General features: G+C 44.0%; 1 long non-coding RNA gene across 1 annotated transcript in view; it reads left to right on the forward strand.

The window, feature by feature from the left end:
• The first annotated feature begins 272 nt into the window (after positions 1-272).
• Positions 273-21,540, forward strand: part of LOC122446556 — a 30,292-nt gene continuing 9,024 nt past the window's right edge. Inside the window, exons 1-2 of the long non-coding RNA XR_006270901.1 lie at positions 273-1,662; positions 5,392-5,542. This is a non-coding gene — a long non-coding RNA (uncharacterized LOC122446556). The remainder of the gene's footprint in view (positions 1,663-5,391; positions 5,543-21,540) is intronic.

The raw sequence follows: 21,540 nt of genomic DNA on the forward strand, positions 1-21,540 counted from the left end.
TGTTATGACCAGAAGCTGGGCTCAGCAAGTTCTCTCTCTATGCAGTTTCATGGGCTCTCAATATGGTATCTTTAGAAAGGTAGCAGAAATTCTTACCTGGCAGCTGAGAACCCCAAGGCTGAGTGTTCTGAGAGACATAAAGTGGAAGCTTCTAAAATCCTGAGCCCCAAATTGGCCTAGCATCACTTCCTCTATATTCTATTGGTCAAACCAATTGAAGAGCCTGACAGACTTAAGGGGAGGGGACATAGACCCCACTTCAGTATGGGAGAAGATCCAAAAAATTTATGGCTATCTTTGAACTGCCATGGTGGCACAGCAAGAACCCTCTTAGAAAGGAGAGTCCATACTCAGACTAAGTGTCTATTCCAGTAAGATCAAAGGTGATTTTTCTTCCATGATGTAAGCTGTCCAGCAGAATCAACTTGGCACTGTGGCCACTTTGCTCATGAGCCCATTGGGTAATGACAGGGTGGCTGAGGAAAGAGGCTGAATGGTAACCACAGAAGGGATCATCCTATCCCTTTGATTATTAAAATTCTCCTCTGCTGAAATCACACTTGGGTGAGCATTCACACAAGACACAAATGGTTTGGTTTTTGTTTTGCCTATTCAGAGAAGCAGATCCACATACTTCTTCCCCAAACCTCACTGTCACCAATATTGCAATTGTGTTCCTTGTTAAATCCCTAAACAACCAGGTTCACTGTCATTCTCCAAGATCTACCTGTCTTTCACATACGCCAAAAGAGTGAGTTGAATGGGTTTGTGGGTGGGAATCACCGCCACTCCAGTATCCCTCAGATCCTTGATGGTGGCACTAATCTCTGCAATCCCTCCAGGAACAGTGTTTCATTTTTTGTTTTGTTAACTGTTCTGGTAGAGGCTGTTCTAGTGGCTTCCACCTGGCCTTTCCTACGATGACAGCCCTCGGTCCATAGATCAGGGAACCAATGTGCGAATTGTCAGTTGCCGAGTATGTCTATTCCAATTCTGCAACTGGGCAAATAACCATACGGTGACCTCAGGGATCCACTGTAAGATGGACCGAAGCTAAAACTTTATTCAGAAATGGTGATCTTCAGAAATCACTTCAGAACCAATATGCAGTAATTTCTGAAAAGTATGATTATCTTTACCCATTGCACTGTAATGACGCTGGCAAGCAGCTTTTAATCTTTTGGGGGAAGGCTGAGAGAAAGATTAACAATATCTGTGGTTGTTTTTGGCTCTCTGCTTCTCAGTTTCACGTGTCCTACAGAAAAAAGTTTCTTTGCGGGGGTGTGGGGGATCAGGAGCGGCCAGCAGGATATTTTTATTCCTCTGGAGGTCCCTTAAAGTGATGAGAAGGGGCAAACATCTCCCTCTATGACTTTGCCAGGCCCCAGAAATGAGGTTTCTACCTGAGCCTTAAATCCACGGCCCGTTTCGGCACTACCCACCTGGTGTCTCCAGGCTCTCAGCCCATCCCCAGCCGGCCCCGCCCCGCACCCTACTGACCAATCCGAGGCTCCGATCTGGGAGAGTCACAATGGCGGCTTCGCAGCCCCGCCCATGGTGTTCCCATGGTGATAGTAGGTAGCCATTGTGTATAGAGAGGCTCACTTTCCTGAGAGCAGGCAACCTCAGGCATGGAGACCCGCACAGGTACCTTAGGAGCAGGTGAGCAGCTGAGACTGCAGGGAAAACAGTTTCTTCAGAGGGCCCCGCGCCTCCCCCGCAGCCCTCCTTGTTGGTTAGTGAAAATTTTGGGTTCACCTAGCGTCTTCTGGTTCCCTCATCTTCTCACGGGTACTCTGGCCTCTTCTTGTCTCCGAAACCAAAGCTGTAGTAACATTCGTGGGGTGCTCTGAGCAAAGTTCGCGGAGCCTCCTGAGGGCCGGTCCTTGTGTCAGGGAGGAGGCAGCCTGGCTCAGTGTTGACCGTATCCGGAGATTTGGTACGGGGGACAGGTGTGTGGTTTGGGCGAGTTTTGTTCTGGGTAAATGGTGTGTGGAACTGTGGTGCCGCCTGTGACCATGAAGGGCAGGAAGAGCTTGTTGGGGAAGTGGGCTTAGTTACGGTGGTTAAGAGGCTGAACTAACGAAGCCCACCACCGGTAATACCCATTTCAGCATCTCCCTCTCACTCACATCTCCAAGCTTTCCAGTTTACCTCACCTTCACTCTTCTTTGAAGCCCTTGTCCACAAAAAAATTATTCACAACCTTAAAGTTGAAGATTTACTGCAGGAGCCTAAGAAGGGATCCCCCTATTGCTGCTCTGGATCCCTATCTACTCTCCCCACATATTGGAACATGTCACCTTGAACTTTCCCCCCACCCCATCCCTGTTCCTGAACTTACCTGTCCTGCTCACACTGGCCCCTTGCAGTTCTCCTGGCTTTGAAAACTGTTCCTCCTGCATGACTCACCTTTGCTGATCATTATATCTAAACCTGCCCCTTGGTCCAAGGCACTCCAAAATAATACTCCAAAGTAAGGAATACCACTAATAAGCATGTAAGGTAGTGTTCAGCTTCACAGTTCCGGTGGAATTACTAGTCTGGATGCTTCACTTTCCTGCAGTAGGGAAATGCTGATGTCATCAGCCACCATGACATCATGGTGAGTGGCATGGACTTCCTGTCCCTTGACACTGGGCTTGGCAGGGACTTGTTTTGAAACTCTTGTGGTTATGATGTGAGCAGAGACTTTTTCTCCTGTGTTTCTGCAGCACACAGAATGTATGCTCTTTCTGCAGCAGAAAAATGTATGTGGGTTCTCATTGGTCCCAGGAGAATTAAAGACCCAGGGAGCAGACCTGAGCATACCCTGTTGGCTGAAGTCCAGCCACCCCATGGATGCATAAATGTGGAACAAAGTTTTTTACACCATGGAAACTTTGTGGCTGTTTGTACATAGTATTCTGGCAATAACCAACCAATATACTTTTACAGGAACTTTTATACTTCAGAGATAATTTTTCATCTGTGCAACTGGCAGAGATATATAGAGATGCAGACTATGAAATATGTTTGGGGACTTCCCTCGCGGTCCAGTGGTTAAGATTCCATGTGCTTCCAATTCAGGGAGTGTGGGTTCGATCCCTGGTTGGGGAGCTAAGATTCCACATGCCTCTTGGTGTGGCCAAAAAATAAAATTTAGAAAACCGCAAAACTATGAAATGTGTTTTTGGTAAGGGCTCAGGAAACAGGAATGCCAATTTGTGGCCATATGTGTTAAAATTATTACACTAACCCAGTACTTCTATTACTAAAAACTTACTTTAAGAAACACTTAAGGGTCTTCCCTGGTAGTCCAGTGGTTAAGAGTCTGCTAATGCAGGAGACATAGGTTCAGTCCTTGGTCTGGGAAAATTCCACATGCCTCAGGGCAACTAAGCCCATGCACCATAACTACAGAGCCTGCGCTCAGGGCCTGCATGCTGCAGCTGCAGAGCTTGTGTGCCACAGCGACTGATGCCCGAGCGCCCTGGAGCCCATGCTCTGCAACAAGAGAAGCTGCCACAGTGAGAAGCACACACTGTAACTAGAGAAAATACACGCGCAGCAACCAAGACCCAGTACAGCCAAAAAAAATGGGGGGGCATGCACAGAGAGTTTTTATTATTATTATTGACAAGGATATTCACTAAAATGTTATTTCAAATGGTGCGTGTGTACTAAGTCAGTTCAGTTGTGTACAACTCTTTGCGACCCTATGGACAGGGTTGATAAATATTCCCCTGACAGCCTGACAGGCTCCTCTGTCCATGGGATTTCCCAGGCAAGAATACTGGAGTGGGTTGCCATCTCTTATGTCTTCTGCATTAGGAGGCAGGTTCTTTACCACCAGCGCTACCTGGAAAACCCATAAGTGAAAGTGTTAGTCGCTCAGTTGTATCTAACCCTTTGCACTCCCATGAACTGTAGCCCACCAGGCTCCTCTGTCCATGGAATTCTCCATGCAAGGATACTGGAGTGGGGATTCCCTTCTCCAGAAGATCTTCCCAACCTAGGGATTGAACCTGGGTCTCTTGCACTGCAAGTGGCTTACTGTCTGAGCCACCAGGGAAGCCCATTTCAAAGGGTAGTAAAATGTAAATATTAGTAGGGGACATTGTTATTTTATAACCCTCCAATGATAGGCAATAGAGCACTTCTGACATAGGCCTCGGTTATAGGGAATGTTTATCAATGTGCCAGGCAAATATTAATAGCTCTCTGCGTGAGGACTGGGACCCACTTTCATCCTATGGCCCAGACTTCACCCTCAGGCCTAACAATATGGAGTGAAGCTTGCCGACAGCCATTTGCTTGCCCACCCTGCTCCTGCCCCAAAGAACTGGAGACAAAAACCTAGTTAGGAATGTCAGGTTCTTCAGCAGGGAGGGGCCCACAGAGGGCTCCAGCAGGAGGCAGGAGCATAGCACTGCAAGGGGAAGGGCACACCATTGTTTTAGGGAAGCTACAGAAACTTGCTATAGTGACTTCACGAGTCTCTCCTATGTTGTCAAGTGGCCCTGGGTGAAGCACTTTCCATGATCTCATTTGATCTTCAGTTTGGGGCTGAGATGGACAGTGGTCACCAGAGCTCAAGGAACAATCTTCCTCGAGGTCTCTGGATGAAAATGACAGCTAACACCATGGGCACTCATAAGGCTATTCTTAGTTTTTTGAACATATTAATTCATTGAAGGGTACAAGGCAAGGGAAGAGGCTCTCTTACCATTATTCTATAGAAAGGCAGCGAGGCCACAGCCAGTTTGTGGCAGAGCTGGGTCATAAACTTAGGAGTCGTCCCTCAGGTTCCACACACTCAGCCCCTCTGGCCTAGATCCCAACTGGCTCCTGGATCCACCTCACTGGTTTTCAGCCTGACTCTCAAATATCTTCTCTGCCTTACTGCCTGGCCCTGGGAAAAGGGCAGGCCCTGAGGGCTGGGAGTAAGTGAATTGTCCTGTCTGGCCACACTAGGGCCAAAACGTATGGTTTCCTGTTTTTTTTTAAATAATTTTTTAATTGAGTTATAATGCTCATGCTTTACTTGCACAATTCAGTGACTTTGGTATATTTACAGAGTTGTGTAACTATCACCACAGACATAGAGATTTTTTGGGGGGCTACTCCCAGCACATAGGACCTTAATTCTCCAATCAGGGATTGAAGCTGTACCCCCTATATTGGAAGAACTTAGCTTAGTCTTGGCTGCTGGACCACCAGATAAATCTCTATACAGTTTCTTCTTGATGCCAAGCCCACTTTTAGGCAGGAATGAAGCCAAGGAGGATCCTGGAGTGGCAGCTGCCGACCTCTCTCAGGCATGAGCCAGGCATCTGTCATCTTGTGGGGTGGGGGCTGGGGGCAAGGCACTCTGGGCTATCCCTGTCTTTGTTTCCTTCCCCTCCATAGCACAGGCATGTCTACTCATGGAGTTCATCAGACAGAGTGAGGGCCCTTGCCAGAAGATGTGATTCTGTTCCCCTGCACCCTGAAGACAAGGCAGTGCCAACACATGATGCAACGATGTGTCCATCTCCGTGGATTCCTGAAACACAGACAGGTCAGTGTACCAGGCACACAGTCATGATTCACTTGCTTTTGTTCTGAACTCAGAGTCCTAGAAGCTCTCACTCAGTTCCCTGGGACAGTTTTACAGGTGATGTTAGCTGATGCTAAGAATCATGTACCCATGAGTCTTTCTTGTAGTGTCCTTTGCTGAATATACAATCCAGTCCTTCCCATCCTGGCTTTGAGAGGATCTTTTGTTGGACATGCAGTTTCTGGCTCTTAGCTTAAAATGGGTCTTCAGGCAAGCCTGGCAGGAAAGCAGAAGCCATCTGCTGAAGACATGACTGCTTGACCTGGTGAAATTATTACAGTAACCAGCAATATCAGAATGAAGAGAAGTAACGTTTCGAGGGGTTTGATACAGAACTACTTCACACATGACCTTTCCCAGAGGCCTGAGCACCATGACATAGCCAGACCTTCTGAGTCACTCTGTAAAGCGTACAAACTCTAAAATTTTTTTTAAATAAAACATTTTACTTATACTCTGTACATTTTGCATATACAAAATTAACCTCTAAAAGGTTGAACTTCATTTTTAGATTTTAGGGCTTTTCCTACCCTGCAGGCTGGATAAATGGGTCAGCAGGTCAGTTCTTTAATGTTGCTTTAATAAAAAATGTGGAGCTAATTAAATGTAAAGGATAACACTATGCCTCTTATTTCTAGGGTCTCTTACATGTGACTGCTATGACAGGTGGCAAGTGAAGGAGCAAAAATTTCTGGGGCTTTTGCTTATTCAGGAGGCATCAAGATAGATTGGGTGTAAAACCACATTGAGAGCACTGTTTTTTTTCCCGGAGTTTAGTGTCTGATCATAAGAAAGGCAACACCAAAAAGGCTTATCTGGACAGACTGACCTCTTGGTTGAGGCGGAATCCTGACTTCCTGGGAGGAAGACACAGGCACAAGGTCATGGACAGAGACTGTCCAGGGCATGTAAAGCCAGCCCTTTCAGGATACGGTGCAAAGAGAGTAAGACTATGAAGAAAAGCAAGGATTAAAATTGAGGATCAAAGCGAACCCCTGGGTGGGTCTCAGGGATATGGCCACATCTGGTTCGCCCCCTCGAATTGCAGCTCAGGCTCTGTGTACCTGATGGTGGTGTGTTTACTTCATCCACTGAGACTTAGTAATACCCTGGCCCTACTTCCTGGTGTTCTTTTTTTTTAAAAGTCTTTATTGAATTTGTTACAATGTTGCTTCTGTTGTTTATATTCTGGGTTTTTTTTTTTTTTTTTGGCTGGAGGCATGTGGGATCTGACCTCCCCTACCAGCAGTCGAACCCACATCTCCCTCATTGGAAGGCAAAGTCTTTAACCCTGGACGACCAGCGAAGTTCCCCTAGTGCTCTTAATGCCCTACCTTTATGACCTCTCATATACATAGTGTGACATTTATTCTTTCAAGATGAGAAAAACGATTACATATAAAAACTTGAATCACCACAAAATCTATGCAAGCCTAGAATACAGCACTGACGCTCACAGCCCTGATTCTCCCTGACACAAATGTCTTGTGCAGATTTGATCCAGGAAAAACTCAATTCCAAGATGAGATAAGGAAAAGAAACCAGCAAAGGATTGTTTTGGAGGTCACTACAGGAGAATTCCCCAGGCAAGAATGCTGGAGTGGGTTGCCATTTCCTTCTTCAGGGGATCTTCCTGACTCAGGGATCAAATTCGTATCTCTTGCACCTCCTGCATTGGCAGGCAGGTCCTTTACCACTGAGTCACCCAGGAACCCCCCAAAAGAAGTCCAGGCAACACAAATGGATGAGGAGGGACTGCTGCCATGAGGCAAATCTTGTGTTAAGTGACAGTGGCTGATAGAATCCCCTCTGCAAACAGGAGACAAATACAGAGACACAGAGCTGAGGGGAAGATGGCAGGACTTCAGAGGTGAACTGTGACCTGGAAGTGCTCAGGGATGGAAAAGCCCAGCTTGGGAGTGATTTCCTCTGAGAGCAGGCAGTGGGAAAAGGAGGGAGGGAGTCACTATCTTTTGTGATACAGCCTTAGAGAAATATTTGACTTTTCCAACTATGTGATACATAACTAAGATTTAAAACATTTACAAAGAGCCTCTTTCCTCACCCGACTTAGTGTCTGAGCCCTCTGGACAGTTTGCTTACAGGAATGATCAGGAGTCTGCCCGCACGTATCCAGGGCCTGGTGGCCTATTCTAGGACTGCTCTACAATGGAGAAGGCCTTCCTTAGGATGAGCTTTTCTCTCCCCCACCTTGACTCCCCACTAGCTGGTCCTAGATCTCTGCTTTTTATGTCTCCATGAACCTCTGGGCTTCCTCTCATGGGCATCCCACTCATGTTCCCAAGTCACCTTAAACCCCCAATCCTTGACCTCTCAGATGCTACACAGCCTTGGACCATAGGCTCATAGCTCCTGACCTCAGAGGCCCTCTGCCTCCTGTCAAAAGCACCCTGGCCACTCCTTCCCCAGGACCTTTGTAGCCCCACTTCTTCGTATTCTGCCTCATTGCACATAGACATCTGAGCACTGAATTAGGGATGGGGGTGTGAGGAGCTGGACATGATACAGAAACAAGAGTTTAGGGTTGTATGTCATCACCATGGAAACACCTTCTGTGATCTGGGTGCAGCTTCCTAGAGGTGGGACCAGAAACAGACCAGAAGAGGCACCAGTCACCTCCAGTTCACAGTGTTTCTCTTACTGAGCTGCTTCTCTCTCCTAATTTTGCCACAGCGTTGGGTCCCTGGGAAGCATCAGATTCCTCGGCCTCAGTGAGCAACTGGGGAGCTCTTGGGTTGAGTGGCTGCTCTCTGTAGTCTCAATGTGTGAGGGACGCAGAACAAGTATCAGATAAGGAGCCCATGACAGGACACCTACAGCTGACAAAGAAGCATAAACACCAGCTAAAGGAGATCATCAGAAAACCCTCAGGATTACAGATGTGAGTAAGTGGGGTGAGGACTGTCACCACTCAGCAGACCAGAGAGTAGAGAAGCCAGTCTTGGAACAGAAATACAAGAAGAGGGCTAGGCATACTGGAAGACTCCCATGACCCAAGAACTCAACACCTCTGATTCTGGCTTAGAAGAGGCCTAAGTCCTCAAGCCATGGTGAGGGCAGGGCTTTTAATGAAATAACATGTTAAGAAGGACTGAGTGACTTAAACGCTGTTCTGCTTGAGGATCCATGGCCTGGGCCAGTTTCTTATGGTGCACTGGCAGCCAGTGCCTAGTACCATTTTATTCTTGGAGCTCCACTTTCTTTAAGACATTGAGTCAATCACCATGAACTGAGCAGTTTAGAAATGTCTGCATAGAAATGTAGCAAGTGCTTGGAAAATGGCCAGATTGTGAATAGAGGGCCAGAGCAACAGAGTAGCCTTTTGAAAATACCACATGGCTGGCCTCCAAGAGGCAACTCCCAAAAGATATGTTCATAAAAATCTTTCCAGAAAAGTCACATCTGAGTCAAGAAGGCTCTTTTGGCCTGTCTCCTGAAACTGGAGAAGTCTTTCACAACCCACTGGGTGATGTCCCAAACTGACTCTCTAGTTTCTAAATGTGTCTGAAAATGAGCCTCAGCCTTAACTAGGGAGTCACTCACAAGTCCTCAAAGTCAAGCCACATACAGAAGGCCACACACAGAACTGAGAGAGTACCTGAAAAACTATGGAAAGAGGTTCATGACATTGTACAGGAGGCAGTCCATCCCCAAGAAAAAGAAATGCAAAAAGGCAAAATGGTTGTCTGAGGAGGCCTTACAAATAGCTGAGAAAAGAAGAGACGCTAGAGGCAAAGGAGGAAAGGAAAGATACACCCATCTGAATGCAGAGTTCCAAAGAACAGCAAAGAGAGATAAGAAAGCCCTCCTAAGTGATCAATGCAAAGAAATAGAGGAAAATAATAGAATGGAAAGACTAGAGATCTCTTCAGGAAAATTAGAGATACCAAAGGAACATTTCATGCAAAGATGGACACAATAAAGGACAGAAATGGTAGGGACCTAACAGAAGCAGAAAATATTAAGAAGAGGTGGCAAGAATACACAGAAAAACAATACAAAAAAGATCTTCAATGACCCAGATAACCACAATGGTATGATCACTCACCTAGAGCCAGACATCCTGGAGTCCAAAGTCAAGCAGGCCTTAGGAAGCATCACTACAAACAAAGATAGTGGAGGTGATGGAATTCCAGCTGCACTATTTTAAATCCTAAAAGATGATGGTGTGAAAGTGCTGCACTCAATATGCCAGCAAATTTTGAAAACTCAGCAATGGCCACAGGACTAGAAAAGGTCAGTTTTCATTCCAATTCCAAAGAAAGGCAATGCCAAAGATGTTCAAACTACCGCACAATTGAACTTACCTCACATGTTAGCAAAGTAATGCTCAAAATTGTCCAAATGAAGCTTTAACAGTACATGAACTGTGAACTTCCAGATGTTCAAGCTGGATTTAGAAAAGGCAGAGGAACCAAAGATCAAATTGCCAACATCCATTGAATCATTGAAAAAGAAAGAGAATTCCAGAAAAACATCTACTTCTGCTTTATTGATTATGCCAAAGCCTTTGACAGTATGGATCACAACAAACTGTGGAAAATTCTTCAAGAGATGGGAATGCCAGACCACCTGACCTGCCTTCTGAGAAAACTGTGTGCAGGTCAAGAACAAACAGTTAGAACTGGACATGGAACAACAGACTGGTTCCAAATTGGGAAAGGAGTACATCAAGGCTGTATTTTGTCACCCAGCTTATTTAACTTCTATGCAGAGTACACCATGTGAAATACCAGGCTGTAAGAAGCACAAGCTGGAATCAAGATTTCCAGGAGAAACATCAATAACCTCAGATATGTAGATGACAGAAAGCAAAGAAGAACTAAAGAGCCTCTTGGTGAAAATGAAAGAGAGTGAAAAAGCTGGCTTAAAACTCAACATTCAGAACACAAAGATCATGGCATCTGGTCCCATCACTTCATGGCAAATAGATGGAGAAACAGTGGAAACAGTGAGAGACTGTTTTTTGATTTCCAAAATCACTGCAGATGGTGACTGCAGCCATGAAATTAAAAGACGTTCACTCCTTGGAAGAAAAGCTATGACAAACCTAGACAGCATATTAAAAAACAGAGACATTACTTTGCTGACAAAGGTCTGTCTAGTCAAGGCTATGGTTTTTCCAGTAGTCATGTATGGATGTGAGAGTTGAGCCATAAAGAAAGCTGAGCACCGAAGAATTGACGCTTTTGAACTGTGGTATTGGAGAAGACTCTTGAGAGTCGCTTGGACTGGAAGGAGATCAAACCAGTCCATCCTAAAGAACATCAGTCCTGAATATTTATTGGAAGGACTGATGCTGAAGCTGAAGCTCCAATACTTTGGGCACCTCCTGTGAAGAACTGACTCACTGGAAAAGACCCTGATGCTGGCAAAGGTTGAAAGCAGGAGGAGAAGGGGATGACAGAGGATGAGATGGTTGGATGGCATCACCGACTCAATGGACATGAGTTTGAGCAACCTCTGGGAGTTGGTGATGGACAGGGAAGCCTAGCATGCTGCAGCCCATGGGGTCGCAAAGAGTCCGACACGACTGAGTGACTGAACTGAACTGAACATACAGAAGGCCCAGGGCTGCACTCACTGGGTCTCTGGAGGGGCCGGAAGCCTGCAGAGGCAGCTGGGGTAGGGGCAGCAGGAAGCACAATGCTGGGATGTGCAGCAGTCAAGGCCTGAGATATGCAGAAAGGAAGAGAGAAATGCAAGGCACAAGAAAATGCAGAGACAGGAACAAGCAAAACCCATCAGAGCAAATAAAAGCATACAAGGAGGGACTTCCCTGGCAGTCCAGATTTCACTTTTCGATGCAGGCAGTACAGGTTTGATCCCTATATGGTGCTAAGGTTTCATATACCTCTCAGGTGAAAAATCATGAAACAGAAGCAATATTGTAACAAATTCAATAAAGACTTTGCAAATGGTCCACATAAAAAAAAATCTTTAAAAACAACAACAACGACAACAACACACATGGAGAGGAGTCAAGAACTGCAGGAAAAATGACAGAAAACCATGGACCCATCTGGAATGCAGGCAGGCATCCTTGGTACCCAAGAGCCCCAGAATACCTCACTCCCTCCCCCTAGTGGCCACACAGAAAACTCTGGGGTGCTCAAAACGGCCCTTTGGTGGGAGCTAAAACTCTTTGTGGCTGGCCTTCCACTGAGCAGGAACCTGGCAGGCAGTGGGCTAGGGAGCAGATGGTATTTATTTGGAGACTGTCTCACTTTCACAAATCTAATAACACACTTCTTTTGCTTTATACCTCGCTAATGACCTATATGCTGTAAACGTCTTTGCTTGACACCTAATTTTTCTTGACAAGTGGTGCCAAAATGTTAGTGCTATTTGACTATCCCATAAGAGTGTTTTGGTTAAAAAAGCAAACCATCGAGTGGTTCCCAGTGACTGGTATTGGATTGTGGCACAGAAGCCGCCGCCGCCTTCTTTTTTTTTTCGACTGTGCCTCAAGTCTTGTGAGATCTTAATTCCCTGACCAAGGATTGGATCTGGGCCCTTAGTAGTGCAAGTACTGAGTCTTAACCACTGGACCACCAGGGAAGTCCCATGAAAGCCCTCTTGTTCATCCCCACAAATTGGTTGGGAACATGTGGCTTGCTTCCAGGATTATTCCTGACATTGCTCAGTGACCATTTTGGTCCATCAGTTGCTCCTCTAGGAAAAAAGATTAGATAACTTAATTCAAGTAGGGAAAAAAACTGGACCTCGAGTTACAAACAGGAACCCCAAGGGGAATTCTGGATTGCTTTCTTCTTTCCTCGGTCTTCTTGATTTCCTGCTTTACAGCAATCCCAGAAAATGGGGGACTGCCACATGCTATGACTCAGAGACCAGCAGGCAACTCAGACCAAGCACTCCAGTGCTGTAGATCTCATTATAGAGGTTTCTGAATTGGGTGGGGACTAGGGTGAGGCAGGTGTGGACATAACATTTAAAGGAGTGCCCCAGATGCCTGTAATCCAGACAATATTTTAATGTAGTCTTTTTAAAAATAAAAATTAATGCAAAAATTTCACAATGAATAAAATATCAACATTTGAAATAAAGAAGAATCAGTCCCATGCTAAGCCAAAGTGGAATTTGAAGCTAAAGAAACAATCAGTAATGTTGATTTTATTTTTATTTAAAATGTTGATATTTTTCTCATGATTTTTTTTTTTTGCATTGGTTTGTCACATTCACCTTACTCTAGTTCTGCATAAAATTGGACAGGGGATGGTTCAAAACAGAGTGTCCTTAGCTGTACCAGTGATCTCTCAAGGGGACCATGTGATATTTGGGAGGAAAAGGCAGTACTTACATTCCTGTGCATCTGTCTGATATTCTTAATATTAATATTACTAAACAGATGCAGGGGAAAAAAAAAAAGAAGGCAGATATGAAGGAGGAGGAGGCAGAGGAGGATGAGAAAATTTAAGCATTGGGTGATTCCAGGCAACTTCCACTTTTTTCTACTGCTTAACACTTTTCATTTTTACTGATTTTCTACAATCAACAGTAATACGTAATAGAGATTAAAAAAGGAAAATAGAAACAAAAATAGTCAAGGGCAGATACTTCACAGAACCAGAAACGTACTTTTAGCTTTCAAGTTCAACTTCTTGAGTTATTACGTGAAAACCAAAATCCTGTTACTCTTTTTCAGTTCTCATAGAAACAGATTAAAAACTCTAGGATATGAAATAGAGAGGGACTTCCAGGGTGGTTCAGTGGCTAAGACTCTGCTTTCCCAATGCAGGGGGCCCGGGTTTGTTCCTTGGTCAGGGAACTAGATCCCACATGCTGCAACTAAGAGTTGGCATGCTGCAATTAAAGATCCCACATACTGCAACTAAGACCTGGTGCAGCCAAGTAAGTAAGTATTTAAAAAAAAAAAAAAAGAGAGAGGGAGATAGCTGATAGACAGTTAGAAATGAGAGAAAAGAATAAAAAGAGACTGGAACTTCCCTGGCAGTCCAGTGAAGACTCCACATTCCCATCACAGTAAATGTTGGTTTGATCCCTTCTTGAGGAACTAAGAACCTGCATGCTTCAAGGCGCAGACAAAAAGAAAATAAAAAGAGAGGTAATAACATTGACATAATTCACAGGCAATGTGGCCATCTGTTAAGAATACTCTCCAAATCAAACAGTCATTTCTGTGTTTTGTCCCAAGCATCATGAGGCTCCTCCTTAATCTGGGTGGCAGAAAATGCCAGGCAATGGTAGTTCCCACAGTAGGAGTGCTAGTTTCTGCCTCTGGCATCCTAGGGGTAGCATGAGAGGAGAAAAGACTTGGGATTTACCCTAGCTGCAAAAGTAAATTTTACTATTTTTACCATGTTTAATACTTTTTCTGGGCTTCCCAGGTGGTGCTAGTGGTAAAGAATCCACTTGCCAATGCAGGAGACTTAAGAGATCCCTGGGTCGGGAAGACCTCCTGGAGGAGGGCATGGCAACCCACTCCAGTATTCTTCCCTGCAGAATTCCATGGACAGAGGAACCTGGAGGGTCACAGTCCATGGGGTCTCAAAGAGTCAGACACAACTAAAGCGACTTAGCACGCAAACAATGTCCTTTCTACCAGTTCAAAAATAGCTCACTCTCTCTCTCTCTCTCTCCACACACACACACACACACACACACACACGCACACACACACTACCTTGACCAAAGTAGTGTAAACTGGAATTAGAAAAGTATTTACTAAGTGACATTTCATTTTGTGGGCCATTAACTGTCTCTTAGGTTTTACATTGGAAAGAAAGGTAGGACTTCCCTGGTGGTCCAGTGGTTAAGAATTCACCTTCAAGCGTAGGTGACAGGTTTGATCCCTGGTCTGGGAAGATTCCATGTGCTGCTGAGCAACTAAGCCCATGTACCACAGCTATTGAACCCATGTTCTGCAACAAGATAAGCCACCACAACAAGAAACTCATGCACGGCAATGAACAGTAGCACTGGCTTGCCACAACCAAGATCCAGCATGGCCAAAAATGAATGAATAGAGAAATAAAATTAATTTTAAAAGTAGAGTATATATATAAGCAAAGATAGGTAATTGTATAATTGAGTGTCCATCCCAGAGGAGAAAAAATCAAGTGTATATACGGTTGACCCTCCATATCCTTCGGTCCTGAATCAGCAGGTTCAGCCAATCGTAATAAATTGGGTGAATCCTCAGAGGCAGAGCTCTTAGAGACAACCGGCTGGCTTACTGTGTCATTTTATAAAAGGGACTTGAGCCGCCACACATTTTGTTATTTGTGGGGTCCTGGGATCGATCCATCGAGGATATCAGGAGACTACTGTTTTTCATAAGAAACAAAGCCAAAAGCCAACAACAGTCAAAGAAAACTCCAGTTTACCTACTCTGGAGTCACTTTCAGGATTTGTTTTGTTGTAACTGGAAATTCAAAGATCCTGGTGATTGTTTCCAGGAACTGAGCCCAGAGAAAGTGAAGGCATTGATACTTAAAGAAATGTTTACATCTTTAGGAATATATTTCCTTTGATAGGCACTTCTTGCCTTTCTAGGAGGAATTAGAGATAAACTGATGGGACACCAAAAGCTAAGCACTTAGTCTGATGCCTGACACAGGCTGAGATTTCAGTTCTCACAAACTCAGCTAGTACAAGCAGCCATGGGTTCACAGGGCCAGCCTCTCCAGTACACAAGGATGGGAAACCAAGATGGTGCCAGGCAGCCACTGGACTTTAATATTTCAGAGGCTTTCCTGGCAGCTCAGTGGGAAAGAATCGGCCTGCCAATGCAGGAGACACGGGTTCAATCCCTAATCCAGGAAGATCCCACATGTCTCAGAACCACTTAAGCCTGTGTGCCACAACTGTTGAGCCTGCCTGTGCTCTAGAACCCGTTAGCTGCAACTACTGAAGCCCCCATGTACCCTAGAGCCTGGATTCTGCAACAAGAAAAGCCCGTGGACCACAAGAGAGTAGCCCCAGATCACCACAACTAGAAAAAAAGCCTGTGCAGCAGCAAAGATCCAGCACAGCCAAAAGTAAATAAATAAAATTTAAAAAATTTTTCATTGCATCCTTTAGGTAAGCAAATCAACATGTGGAAGACTCCCCTGTTGCCAGGAAACAAATGTAACAAAGAGACCAAGTCATTAACAAGCTAATTTATAAGGGAAACCTAATCATTTGAGTAAATAAAATTGAATGTTTATCTCTCAGGCCAAATACAGATCAAGCACAATTGTTGAAGAATTATTAAGTAAGAGACAAATTTCATATAAAAAGAAAAAAGAAATCTGGGAATGTCCTAACAGATTAGTTCTTGTAAAAGATTGGTTCTCAGGTAAAAAATTATAAGAAGAATAAGACTTAGGTAGAAAGTCTTTTCTGTGTCAAATCTGTTGTACATGACTTTCTACTTAAATCACCTGGAGGGTTTTTTTATTTTTGGCATCACTTTATTATTATTATTTGGCAACACAGCTTTTGGGCTCTTAGTTCCCCAAGCAGGGATTGAACCCATGCCCTCAGCAGAAAAAGCACAGAGTCATAACCACTAGACTGCCAAGGAATCTCACCTGGAGAGATTTTTTTTTTCCATTTATTTTTATTAGTTGGTGGCTAATTACTTTACAATATTGTAGTGGTTTTTGTCATACATTGGCATGAATCAGTCATGGATTTACATGTATTCCCCATCCCGATCCCCCCTCCCACCTCCCTCTCCACCTGATCCCTCTGGGTCTTCCCAGTGCACCAGGCCCAAGCACTTGTCTCACACATCCAACCTGGGCTGGTGATCTGTTTCACCCTAGATAATATACATGTTTCGATGCTGTTCTCTCAAAACATCCCACCCTTGCCTTCTCCCACAGAGTCCCAAAGTCTGTTCTGTACATCTGTGTCTCTTTTTCTGATTTGCATATAGGGTTATCATTGCTATCTTTCTAAATTCCATATGTATGTGTTAGTATACTGTATTGGTCTTTATCTTTCTGGCTTACTTCACTCTGTATAATGGGCTCCAGTTTCATCCATCTCATTAGAACTGATTCAAATGAATTCTTTTTAATGGCTGAGTAATATTCCATGGTGTATATGTACCACAGCTTCCTTATCCATTCATCTGCTGATGGGCATCTAGGTTGCCTCCATGTCCTGGCTATTATAAACAGTGCTGCGATGAACATTGGGGTGCACGTGTCTCTTTCAGATCTGGTTTCCTCAGTGTGTATGCCCAGAAGTGGGATTGCTAGGTCATATGGCAGTTCTATTTCCAGTTTTTTTAAGGAATCTCCACACTGTTCTCCATAGCGGCTGTACTAGTTTGCATTCCCACCAACAGTGTAAGAGGGTTCCCTTTTCTCCACACCCTCTCCAGCATTTATTGCTTGTAGACTTTTGGATAGCAGCCATCCTGACTGGCGTGTAATGGTACCTCATTGTGGTTTTGATTTGCATTTCTCTGATAATGAGTGATGTTGAGCATCTTTTCATGTGTTTGTTAGCCATCTGTATGTCTTCTTTGGAGAAATGTCTGTTTAGTTCTTTGGCCCATTTTTTGATTGGGTCATTTATTTTTCTGGAATTGAGCTGCAGGAGTTGCTTGTATATTTTTGAGATTAATCCTTTGTCTGTTGCTTCATTTGCTATTATTTTCTCCCAATCTGAGGGCTGTCTTTTCACCTTGCTTATAGTTTCCTTTGTTGTGCAAAAGCTTTTAAGTTTCATTAGGTCCCATTTGTTTATTTTTGCTTTTATTTCCAATATTCTGGGAGGTGGGTCATAGAGGATCCTGCTGTGATTTATGTCGGAGAGTGTTTTGCCTGTGTTCTCCTCTAGGAGTTTTATAGTTTCTGGTCTTACATTTAGATCTTTAATCCATTTTGAGTTTATTTTTGTGTATGGTGTTAGAAAGTGTTCTAGTTTCATTCTTTTGCAAGTGGTTGACCAGTTTTCCCAGCACCACTTGTTAAAGAGGTTGTCTTTTTTCCATTGTATATCCTTGCCTCCTTTGTCAAAGATAAGGTGTCCATAGGTTCGTGGATTTATCTCTGGGCTTTCTATTCTGTTCCATTGATCTATATTTCTGTCTTTGTGCCAGTACCATACTGTCTTGATGACTGTGGCTTTGTAGTAGAGTCTGAAGTCAGGCAGGTTGATTCCTCCAGTTCCATTCTTCTTTCTCAAGATTACTTTGGCTATTCGAGGTTTTTTGTATTTCCATACAAATTGTGAAATTCTTTGGTCTAGTTCTGTGAAAAATACCGTTGGTAGCTTGATAGGGATTGCATTGAATCTATAAATTGCTTTGGGTAGAATAGCCATTTTGACAATATTGATTCTTCCAATCCATGAACACGGTATGTTTCTCCATCTGTTTGTGTCCTCTTTGATTTCTTTCATCAGTGTTTTATAGTTTTCTATGTATAGGTCTTTTGTTTCTTTAGGTAGATATACTCCTAAGTATTTTATTCTTTTTGTTGCAATGGTGAATGGTATTGTTTTCTTAATTTCTCTTTCTGTTTTCTCATTGTTAGTGTATAGGAATGCAAGGGATTCTGTGTATTAATTTTATATCTTGCAACTTTACTATATCCGTTGATTAGCTCTAGTAATTTTCTGGTAGAGTCTTTAGGGTTTTCTATGGTAGAGGATCATGTCATCTGCAAACAGCAAGAGTTTCACTTCTTTTTCTATCTGGATTCCTTTTACTTCTTTTTCTGCTCTGATTGCTGTGGCCAAAACCTGGAGAGATTTTTTTAAACATACAGATACTCAGGGTCTCATCTGGAAATACCTAGTGCAGGGGACCTAGGACTGGTCTGAGAAACTGATGCTTTTAAGAGTCTTGGAGGGACTTCTCTGGTGGTGCAGTGGTTAAGAATCCACCTGCCAATGCAGGAGACACAGGTTGGATCCCTGGTCTGGGAGGATTCCATGTGCCACAATTACTGTAACCTGTGCACCTAGAGCCCATGCTCCATAACAAGAGAAGCTAGAAGCCCGTGCACCACAATAAAGAGTAGCCCTCACTCACTGCAACTAGCCATGCACAGCAACAAAGACACAGCATAGTAAAAAAAAAAAAAAAAAGCCAAAAAACAGTGTCTTGGAGTCTTTCCATTTAATAATAGTGACTCTCAGTTGGCATTTCCTTCTCTTTCCAAAACCAGATAAGAACAAATATGGTCTTCAACTAAACTAGGGAGAGCTGAAATGCCAAACCAATCAAGTAGAAGAGGAGCCATCCACAGGGCCAGAAGAGGGAGGCTGCAGAATGGGCTGCAGAATGAATGGACATCCTGCAGTCCAAAATGCAGACACCTCTCTTGTGAGATCAGGAATGAAATGCAACCACCTTCTCTACAGGGAAAAAAATGAGTGAGTATGAATAAGGAACCACACACTCAAGTCACATAGAAGATAGTTTGGTGGAGAAAAGGAGTGTGGGGAGTTTCTCCCATGTCTCCCACTGTCCACTCACTGTTGGTGAGAATGACAAAAATATGAAAGATGTGAAGGACATAGAACAGTGAGCCATCTCTGAGAGTTAGAGCATTGTCAGTACAGTAACATTGGAAACCAATGTGCAGGGTGGGGTAGACTTGGGGCCTGTCCCAGATCCCAGCAGTTCCTCTCCAAGAAGCATAGCCCGTGGGACTCTTGGAAAGGAGTCCCAGGGACCAGGTGATTTTGTTCTAGGCAGTCTAGATGGATAACATCGCAGAGTATGGGACAATACAAAGGTCCTTCAACAGAAGAATGGAGAAATCAGTTGTGTACAGTCAGTAGAATGGAATGCCATTCTGAAGGGAGTGTAACAAGTGTCAGTCACCACCACCTCCAGCATGGAGCCATCTCTCAAGTATGATGTTGACTAAGAAAATCATATCAGGGACTTTCTTGGTGTTCTAGCGATTAAGACTTTGCCCTTCAAGGGGCATGGGTTCTATCCCTTCCAATGGTTAGAAGACACATCATTCAAAAAAAAGCAAATCACAGAAGATAATATAAAGCATAAAACTGCGTCTTTGAAAGCCCAAGTATATATGATACTATTTAATAGAATGTGTAGACATAAAAAAGGACACTGAAAATCTGTGAAGAATAACAGGGATTAGTAAGCACACATTTAGGATTATGTTGCTTTAGGGTGGGCGCCCTGCAAGGGCCCCAAAGATGGAGATAGCACCTGATTTTGTTACCTGAGTTTCAGATACACTGATCTTTGTTCTATTTTCTTTCTTTAATCTTACATATACATTTTATATTTCATATATTCTCTCAATTTAATTTTTCAAAATGCAAAAGAAATAATTACACATTAAAGCCTTGACTAGCCCTGGGCCCTCCTCCAAGTGAACCTTCTGCAAAGTGCTGGTTCAGAAAACACCTCAAGGGAGATGAATTATCAAAAATGAACCAGAGAAAGTTCTATACAAAGACATTACAAGGGAAAGGGAAAGAAAAAAACAGTTGACCAATAACTTGCAGAAAAACACTGCTACAAGACCAACAGAAAGGAAGCCCAGCATTTCCCATGAACATTTACTGAGGTGTGTGTGTGTGTGTGTATGAATGTGTGAAAGTTGCTTGGTCATGTCCGATTCTTTGCAACCCCATGACTACAGCTCCCCAGGTTCCTCTGTCCATGGAATTCTCCAGGCAAGAAAATTAGAATGGGTAGCCATTCCCATCCCCAGGGGATCTTCTTGATCCAGGGATCAAACTGGGGTCTTTTGCATTGCAGGCAGATTCTTTACAATCTGAGCCACCTGGGAAGCCCTTACTGAAGTGATCACCTCTAAAAAACAAGACAGATTCTTATAGAAATACAAGAGTTCAAGACTAGATGGTGGTCTATTTCAAATACCTCAGCAAAACTGAGCATGGAACTGCAACCTGGTCCTGCCCTCTGCCTGTGTGTCAGGGAGAATGAGTATGTTCCCAGGGACTAAAACTGACTTGGGGAACTTCCCTGGTGCTTTAGTGGTTAAGAATCCGCCTTGCAATGCAAGGGACTCAGGTTTGATCCCTGGTCAGGGAACTAAGATCCCACATGCCATGGAGCTACTGAATCCCTCTGACTCTGGAGCTCTGGCACCACAACAAGAGACTCCCTGCACGGCAACGAAAGACCCGCAATGACACAACGAAGATCCCGCGTGCTGTGACTAAGCTGACACTGCCAAATAAATATGAAAAAGATAAAACTGACTTGGAAGAGTTTCTTAAGGATCTCTCCAGTCTCCCATATATCCTAACTGAACCACTTAAGCCATTTCGAATGATATCTATTTCATTTTTTTTCATTTATTTTTATTAGTTGGAGTGAATGATATCTATTTCATTTTTAACTGCTGTCTTTCAAACATTCCTGCATGTCAGGTGCTGTGCTAGGCAAGTTGTGTTCTAGAGCCCTTGGTGCCTGGAAGTGGAGATGGCGATTAGACGATTAGATGGTGCCACAGGTGGGGGTATCTAGGTCCCCTTTATGCAGAAGCGTCTAACTGGTCTAGGGGTCTGGGAAATTTGCCAGAGGAAGCATCCCAGATGGGGCCTGAAGGAGGAGTAAGAGTCAGCCGGGGAAGATAAAGGGTGGGGGTTGGGAAGGATGTTCCAGATAGGGAAATAGAATATGCAAAGGCCTAAAGGAGGCAGAGGGTATGGAATCCTAAAGGAAAGGCTTGAGTGGCAGGCCAGGCCCAAATAGGGATGCCTTGTAGGCCAAGTTAGGGAATGTATTTGCTGTCTTATAGGAGTTGGAAAACACCATTTTAAGCAAGGGAGTTATATATCAGACTGGTATTTTAGACCCCACCTGTGGCACAGGGCAGCCAAAAAAAAAAAAAACAAAACAGTTATAGGGGTCAGAAATCCACCATGGGTTTCACTGGTTGTATTTGCTAGGATGCAAGTCTCCTGTGGCTCCTGCATTGCAGGAGGATTCTTTA

Source organism: Cervus canadensis, chromosome 8 (genome assembly GCF_019320065.1).
Source record: "Cervus canadensis isolate Bull #8, Minnesota chromosome 8, ASM1932006v1, whole genome shotgun sequence".
Classification (NCBI taxonomy): domain Eukaryota; kingdom Metazoa; phylum Chordata; class Mammalia; order Artiodactyla; family Cervidae; genus Cervus; species Cervus canadensis.